Source organism: Sminthopsis crassicaudata, chromosome 1 (genome assembly GCF_048593235.1).
Source record: "Sminthopsis crassicaudata isolate SCR6 chromosome 1, ASM4859323v1, whole genome shotgun sequence".
In the NCBI taxonomy this organism is placed as follows: domain Eukaryota; kingdom Metazoa; phylum Chordata; class Mammalia; order Dasyuromorphia; family Dasyuridae; genus Sminthopsis; species Sminthopsis crassicaudata.
This window is the reverse complement of record NC_133617.1, coordinates 516,202,053-516,209,162: the sequence shown is the minus strand read 5'-3', so window position 1 is coordinate 516,209,162 and position 7,110 is coordinate 516,202,053. Positions and strand designations below refer to the sequence as shown.

General features: G+C 36.1%; 1 non-coding gene across 1 annotated transcript; it reads left to right on the top strand.

The window, feature by feature from the left end:
* The first annotated feature begins 6,769 nt into the window (after positions 1–6,769).
* On the top strand, positions 6,770–6,872 carry LOC141552336 (U6 spliceosomal RNA). The gene has a single exon (XR_012485136.1). It is a non-coding gene; the product is annotated as a U6 spliceosomal RNA (small nuclear RNA).
* Positions 6,873–7,110: the final 238 nt, after the last annotated feature.

Sequence of the window (7,110 nt, the reverse complement as noted above, 5' to 3'; positions counted from 1 at the left end):
TACTCTATAGAAACTCCCTGTTCCCACTCCTAGAAAATTAGGGTGATTGAATTCCATTTCCTTCTCCTTAACCTTAACTAAGTGTGCCCCTCTGTGATATGATCAGCCCCTCTTGCTATGTCTTTCTGATACTAGAGATACACATGAAAAAACTGTTCCATATTTGTCTTCTCAATTCCCATAATACCCGGGCTTCAATTTCCAGATAGCACCTGGCTATGCAAATTGCCGTGAAATTTCAATAAGCCTTAGAAGAGTATTAAGAGATAGGGATAGAGTCAGTGACAGAACAAGAGAGAAGTGGTGGCCTCTGCCAGCATTATAACAAATCCCACACCACAGCTAGGTGGTGCAGTAGATAGATCATTGCACTTTGAATCAAGAAGACTTGTCTTCAAAAGTCCAAATCTCTCAGTACTTACTAGCTGGACAAGTCACTTAACCCTTTTGATCTCAGTTTCCTCATCTGTAAAATAAGCTGAAGGAGGAATTAGCAAGCCACTATAGTATATTTGCCAAGAAAATCCCAATGGGATAACCAGAGTTGTGCACAACTGAACAAAAAGAAAAAAAGAAAAAGACAGTGAGACAGAGACGAAGAATTACAAATAGACAAGAGACAAAGACAAAGAAAAAGCTGGTGGCCTCTGCCAGCATTCCAGCAAAGCCCACAATACTCCTTTTTACACTGCCACTAATGAACACTATAGCTCTGGAGCATTCACAGAAAAGGATATTGCCAGTCAATTTAAGATTGATCAGTTATCCTCTTTCCACATGCTTGGTCTTATCTGCCAATTATTAAGCTCATCTTTCTAATTCTTTAGGGCTGCTCATTTTGATGTGGCCACAAAAAAAATTAGAAGGTTTTAGGTAATTCCTCTCTCTCTTCAGGGCTCAAAATACTCAAAATAACTATGATTATCTTAGTCCTCAAAGCATCCCTAGGGAATGTATTTTACTCATAGGACTAGGCAATGAAGCTGGACAGGACCTTGGTAATCAGCAGAGCCAATTTATGACAAAACCAAGACCAGCCCAGCTAAGGCATTAATGATATTAGTTCTTAATGAATGCTTTTAAATCAGCTGCTCACTTTTCCATAACACTTTCTTAAAATTTGCAAAACTCCTTATATATATATAAAATCTCATTTGTTCCTCATAAGTATAGTGTGCTAAACTCTATTATGTCCATTTTAGAAACAAGGAAATCAAAATGAAGGGAAATGATTTGACCACAATCACATAATTAGTAAGATATCTAGTAAGAGTTGAACTCAGGTCTATCCAGACAGCAGATCCAATACTATGGCCACTATACTCCTTAATACTTATTAACTTTTAGTTTAAATTAAAAAAAAAAAAAAAAGGTTTGGAGTAGACAAATTCAAAATCTCTTACACTTCTGACAATTTATAAATATCTAAGCTAAAACAAGTAGAACTTAAGGAATCTATCCAAAACCATTCAGATGACAGACATATCCTTTCTTCTCTTTTGCCAATTCATGTCTGATTCCCTCTGTGGGTAAAAAGTCCCATGAGCAGTGTAGGCCTGACAATGACATATCCAGCTTTAAAGAAAAAGAAAAAAATGGGCCCAGAAAGTCAACAAGAAAACCATCCCAATGAGTGCTCCTTTATACACATAAACACCGAGAAAATTCTAAATTGGGGTTTTCCACACTTGCTAACTGTGAAAAACAAATCCCTTGGGGAGTAGGGGGTTAGGGGGAACCAGTGATAGAAAGCCCTGCAGAAGGGAGTTAAATTACAGTTGCTTTAGGAACTGGGTGGGAGGGCGAAAAGGATGGAAGGAGGAGGCATTCACTCCCTCCCCACCCCGGTGGGTCAGCTTTTGATTGTTTACAGCAAAAATGCCCCAAGGGAGCTTCTCTTTTGTTCTAGGACTTGAGTGCTTTTCAGACATTAACTTATTGATCCATACAACATGCCCCCCAACCCTTACCCCCTGGGAGGTACAGGCTAGGATGGTGGTCTCTCTATGGGAGGAGAAATCTATTCTGAAAGAAGGTCCCAGACTTGCCAGAGTCTATAGGAGAACTGTGAGCAATACCTAGGTTTATTTAGAGTCTGGGCCTAATCTGTAACATTAGCTGTCAGATTTTATGTCGTTCTTTTTCAGCAGTACATTCACACACTTACAGCATTTAGCGCTACTATACCTTCCCTCCACTTCCAAGAATGCATCAAAGGTCCAGAGAACACACAAAACTTGTAAGTTTTATTAAGTTTTCCTCTTCTCAGGATGGACTATCCCATCTTCACCCCCCAAAATAACTTTTTTTTGGTCTTCTATATTCATAATGGCCCTCCGTAGTTCACACTTCTCTCCCCCACCCCTGTTTCATTTCCACTTTATGGCTGGATTCACATGCCCCTGGCTTCTGTGGAGAGAAGACTGCTGGAAACTCAGACTCCCCTTAGAGGGGCCTGGTGCCAAACCGTCTGGGGCCCCCTCCCTGGGGAAACAGGAAGCATAGCCAACCTTGTCACAGTGCCCTAAAGTAGGATTGATAGCCCTGGTAAACTGATCCTTGCTAATGTAACTATAGGTGCTATTTTATATAAATACATCCATGTAGAGTTTTACCATCAATGGGGAGGTAAGGAGGAGGGGAGTCAGCAGAATAATGAGAGAATCAAATTAACAGATAGATGAAAAGTGCCCTATAAATCTTAATGCACCATGTAAAAGTTATTATTATTATTATATTACCATCACTACAACTCTACTAGTGGTAGTGGTGGTAGTAGTAATAATAATAATGCTATTCACCTCTATCCCAATCTGCAGCAATGATCTGTTTACATGTGTTAACTCCATTCTTGGGGGAGGGGGTATCTAGGAGTGTTTTAAGTGTCTGTTGTAATGACAAATAAAGGGTCTGAAAAGCCTTCTTTTTTCTTCATTCATCATTTTATATAATGCACCTATCATATCCCCTGTTACTCTTTCCTTTGCCAAATTAAACAGCCCTAGTCTTTCTAATCTCTTCTCAGATAGAGGCCCCAGAAATAAATCTAGTTATTCTGGATGCCCTTCTCTGGACTAGTATTCCTGAAGAGTTCAGCAGAGAGCACATTATAAAATACACAACAGATAATGGTATAAGTAGCTGTCACAAAGTATGTTATAAAATGCAGATGTTGTCCAGACAATGTGACTATTATAAGACTTAAACTGCAAATTAACCATTTTGCTAAAAGGGAAAAAGACAATTTTTTTTATTTCATCTTTATCCTTCCCATGTCTTTTTCTTTTGTCTTTGTCAAAGAATAGTAAAATTTAAGGTAGGATGGGGTAAAATTAGAGAAAATGAACTTATCTCTTTTTGTACCAGCTTCTCTTTGCCTGTAAATAATAATTTAAATCACATTAAGCTTCTTGATCCACATTGTAAAGAAATGTAAATAGACCTCATAACTTCAGTTAAGTAGGACAAATGTACTTTTAAAATAAAACAAAGGGTCTAGACCTTGTGATTTCATTATTATAGGAAACTCCTAGATGAAGACTATCTTTCCAGCAATGCAGGTCAGCACCTTCTCTGCAATTTAGAGCCCTAATTGCCTGAAACACTGAAAAGTTGAGTGATTTTCCCAATTTCACACAGTCAATAGGTGTCAGAGACAAAATTTGACTCTAGAATTTCTTGACTCTCTAATTCACTTTGCCATGCTATCTCATTTTTAAAATAAGGGAATATACATGTCTTGGTACTATTTAAACAGACATCATTTAAAGGTAGCTGGTGCCAAAGTGGGTAAAGTGGTAGGCCTGGAGTCAGTAAAAACTAAGTTCAAATCCAGCTTCAGATACTTATTAGATGTGTTGCCTTAGACAAGTCACTAAATTTCTGTTTGCCTTAGTTTCCTCAATTATAAAATGGGGTTAATAATAGAGCATGTCTCACAGGGTTATTGTGAAAAATTAAAACATGTTTTAAAAGGTGCTTCGCAAAGTGCCTAGCACATAGTGAGTACAATATGAAGGATTCCCTTCATTTATTTCTCATACAACTTCTTCCTCCTAAGCAGTTTGTATTGATAATGCACATCACAGACTCATTTTAATATTTTAAACAAGTAGTTATATCACCTGAAACTGTGCCTATAGAAAGAAGAAGGAATAATGCTCTCAAATTAGATGATATCTGCAAAGTGCTTAGCACAGTTCCTGGCACATAGTTAGTACAATATAAACACTTTTTCTCTCCCTTTGTATATATGCTGAGAATATATATCATATGTTCTAAGATAAATGAAAGTTTCCTACAAATATTTGGTCCTGGTAACATTGTCTGGATGTTCATCAGATGTACACAAAGGAAAGCAGATTTACCAAGAAAGTCTTTTGGATCATCAAGGAAATGAAATAATACTTCTTTTAACCTTCCCTTTCTATTAACCATCTTCCAAAAAAATTAATTCCAAGTGTAAGGAAATGTCAAAAAATGGAAATGTTGGGAACAATTTTCCTTTTAGGTCATAAACAGATGCCCATGAAGAATGAGCTATGAAGAATGAACCTGCACAAACAGAATTAATGTTTTGGAGAATGGCTGAATACCTTGGCTAACCTAAGTCTCTGATTCCTTCCCAACTGCCAAATTAAAAAAAAAAAAGGCAACTCCTGATCCCATGGGCAAGGCTATTATTACTCGAGATGGTTTCAGTTGGGTGCAAATTCAACCAAAGAGCTATAACCCAACTCTTAAGATGAAAAGATAATTACTTGATAAGATAAAAGAGTTAGAATATAATAAAACATTTCTGGAGTTAACTAAGAGAAATGAGACTCTGGCAGGGTGAAGGGCAAAAAATTGAATAAAGCAGAAAGCTGCCCTGGGAACCTTTAGGACCATAACCCAAGAGTATACGGACATTCGAGGAAGATAGGTAGCAAGGTGTAGGAACTGACTTTAAGAAGATCTAAGTTCAAATGAGTCTGACATTTACTGACTGTGACTTTGGGTAAGTGCCTTAACTTCTTCTTACCTCAGTTTCCTTACATACAAAATGGAGATAACAATAGAATAAGGATCAAATAAGTTAACACATTAAAAGCATTTTGTAAAACTTAAAGCACAATGTTAATGTTACTTGTTACTGTTAGAATTTGCTAGGGATTAAAGTGCTCTAAGCATTCTTTGCTGACTGACATGGGCCCCTCTGGTAGGATCTAGGGTCTTAAAATGTTGATTGTCTATTCCGTTAGAGAGACCGAGAGAGAGAGAGAGAGAGAGAGAGAGAGAGAGAGAGAGAGAGAGAGAGAGAGAGAGAGAGAGAGAGAGAGAGAGAGAGAGAGAGCAAGGAAACTTAGAAAAAGCAAGGAGCACAACAGAGGAAACAGAGTATGGTAAATTGTGAAATTCTAATTTTCCTGAAATCTCCACCAGCAATTTCTGCTAGGGATAAATATAACGTTCACTTCAGAGAATTATAATACAAAGCACAAGAGATCATTTTTGTAAAGTGCTTTGCAAACCCTTGTTTGCATGAAATGGATTGAAGCACTTCCAGTGGAAATGGACAGGTGCTCTTATTGGGTATAAATGCTGTAGCCTCCCCTCAAAGGATATGACATAGAAACTCCTGATTGGTCCCTTGTTCTCTTATGATAAGGGTTATATTGAAGATGATTGGCTACTAAGCCAGTAGATTATAAGAGCAGGTAAGGAGGAATTGACTCTCCATTTTACAAATAAGAAACTGAAATTCAGTGATGTTTAATTACATGTCCAATATCATGCAAGAAGCATTAATTGAGATGAGATTCAAATTCAGGTCTCATTAATTACAAATCTAACTGCAAGTACATTTCATAAATTAATTCTAAGTATGGGGCTTGTGTCTATTAACACAAAAAGGGAAATGAAAAGCTAATGGGGTACCACATTGGAGATGATGTGGTATAGTATAGTGGAGAGAGCTCTGGGCACTGGAGTCAAGAAAATCTGGGCTCAAATTCTTTTTTATATACTTACTAGTTATATGATCTTGGATAACTCATTTAACTTTTCCTGGTATCAGCTTCCTCATATATAAAATGATTATATTAGAGTTGACCTGTAGGGTCTTTTCCAATTCTAAATTTATTATCCCATAAAAAAAATCAATATTTCAGTTAAAAGAAATGTAATAAATGGGAAGAGGAATAATATAAAATTAGGCTAGGTAGATTGGACCAAGAAAGTAGACAGTTTTGAATATAAGACCATGGAATTTTTATTTTACTTTAGAAATAATAGGGAGCTAGTAAAGATTTTTCAATAGAGGAGTCAGATAGTCTGTGCCTTAAAAAGATTATTTTGGCAGCTGTGTAAAGGCTAGATCAAAAGGAGAAGAACCTGGAAGCAGAGAGACCATTTAGGGATCTATTGCAATAGACTGTGACAAGAGAGAATGAGAGCCTCAATTAAGGTGATGGTTGTATAAGTAGAATGAAAAGTACAAGTGTGAATGTGAATTGATTTGAAAACTAGTTATAGTGATTTGAGAAAAGAAAGAATTAAGAGTGATTTCAACATAACAAACTTAGATGCTTTAGAGCATTGTAATGACCCTAATAGGAAAAAAAAGTTTCAAAAAGTAAGGCTTTTAGGGGAAGTAGAGGATAAATTCCATTTTGGTGACAGGACAGCTAGATAGATATGCTCAGTAGATAAGTAAGGATGTGGGACTGTAGTTAAAAAAAAAGATTAGGAGTACTAATTTTGGCAATATATATATATATATATATATATATATATATATATATATATATATAAACTGGAACAAAGCAGAAAAAATAGCTTGGTCCCTATAAAAGGATGACCTGCAAATTCATGAAATATTTCAATATTTTTATCTTTTGTGTTACAGCCAAAGCAGTCCTTTGGGTGAAATTTATGTCTCTTAAAGACTTTCATCAATAAAAGAGAAAAAGAATGGATGAAAAGAATTGGGCAAATAGTATTTTTAAAAATCCAAAAGAAAGCAATGAATAAAAAATTGCCAAAATAGATATTTTGAAAATCAAAGAAAAATGAAATTCAAAAAACTATGAACTGATTTTTTAAAAAACACAAATAAAACCAACAGAC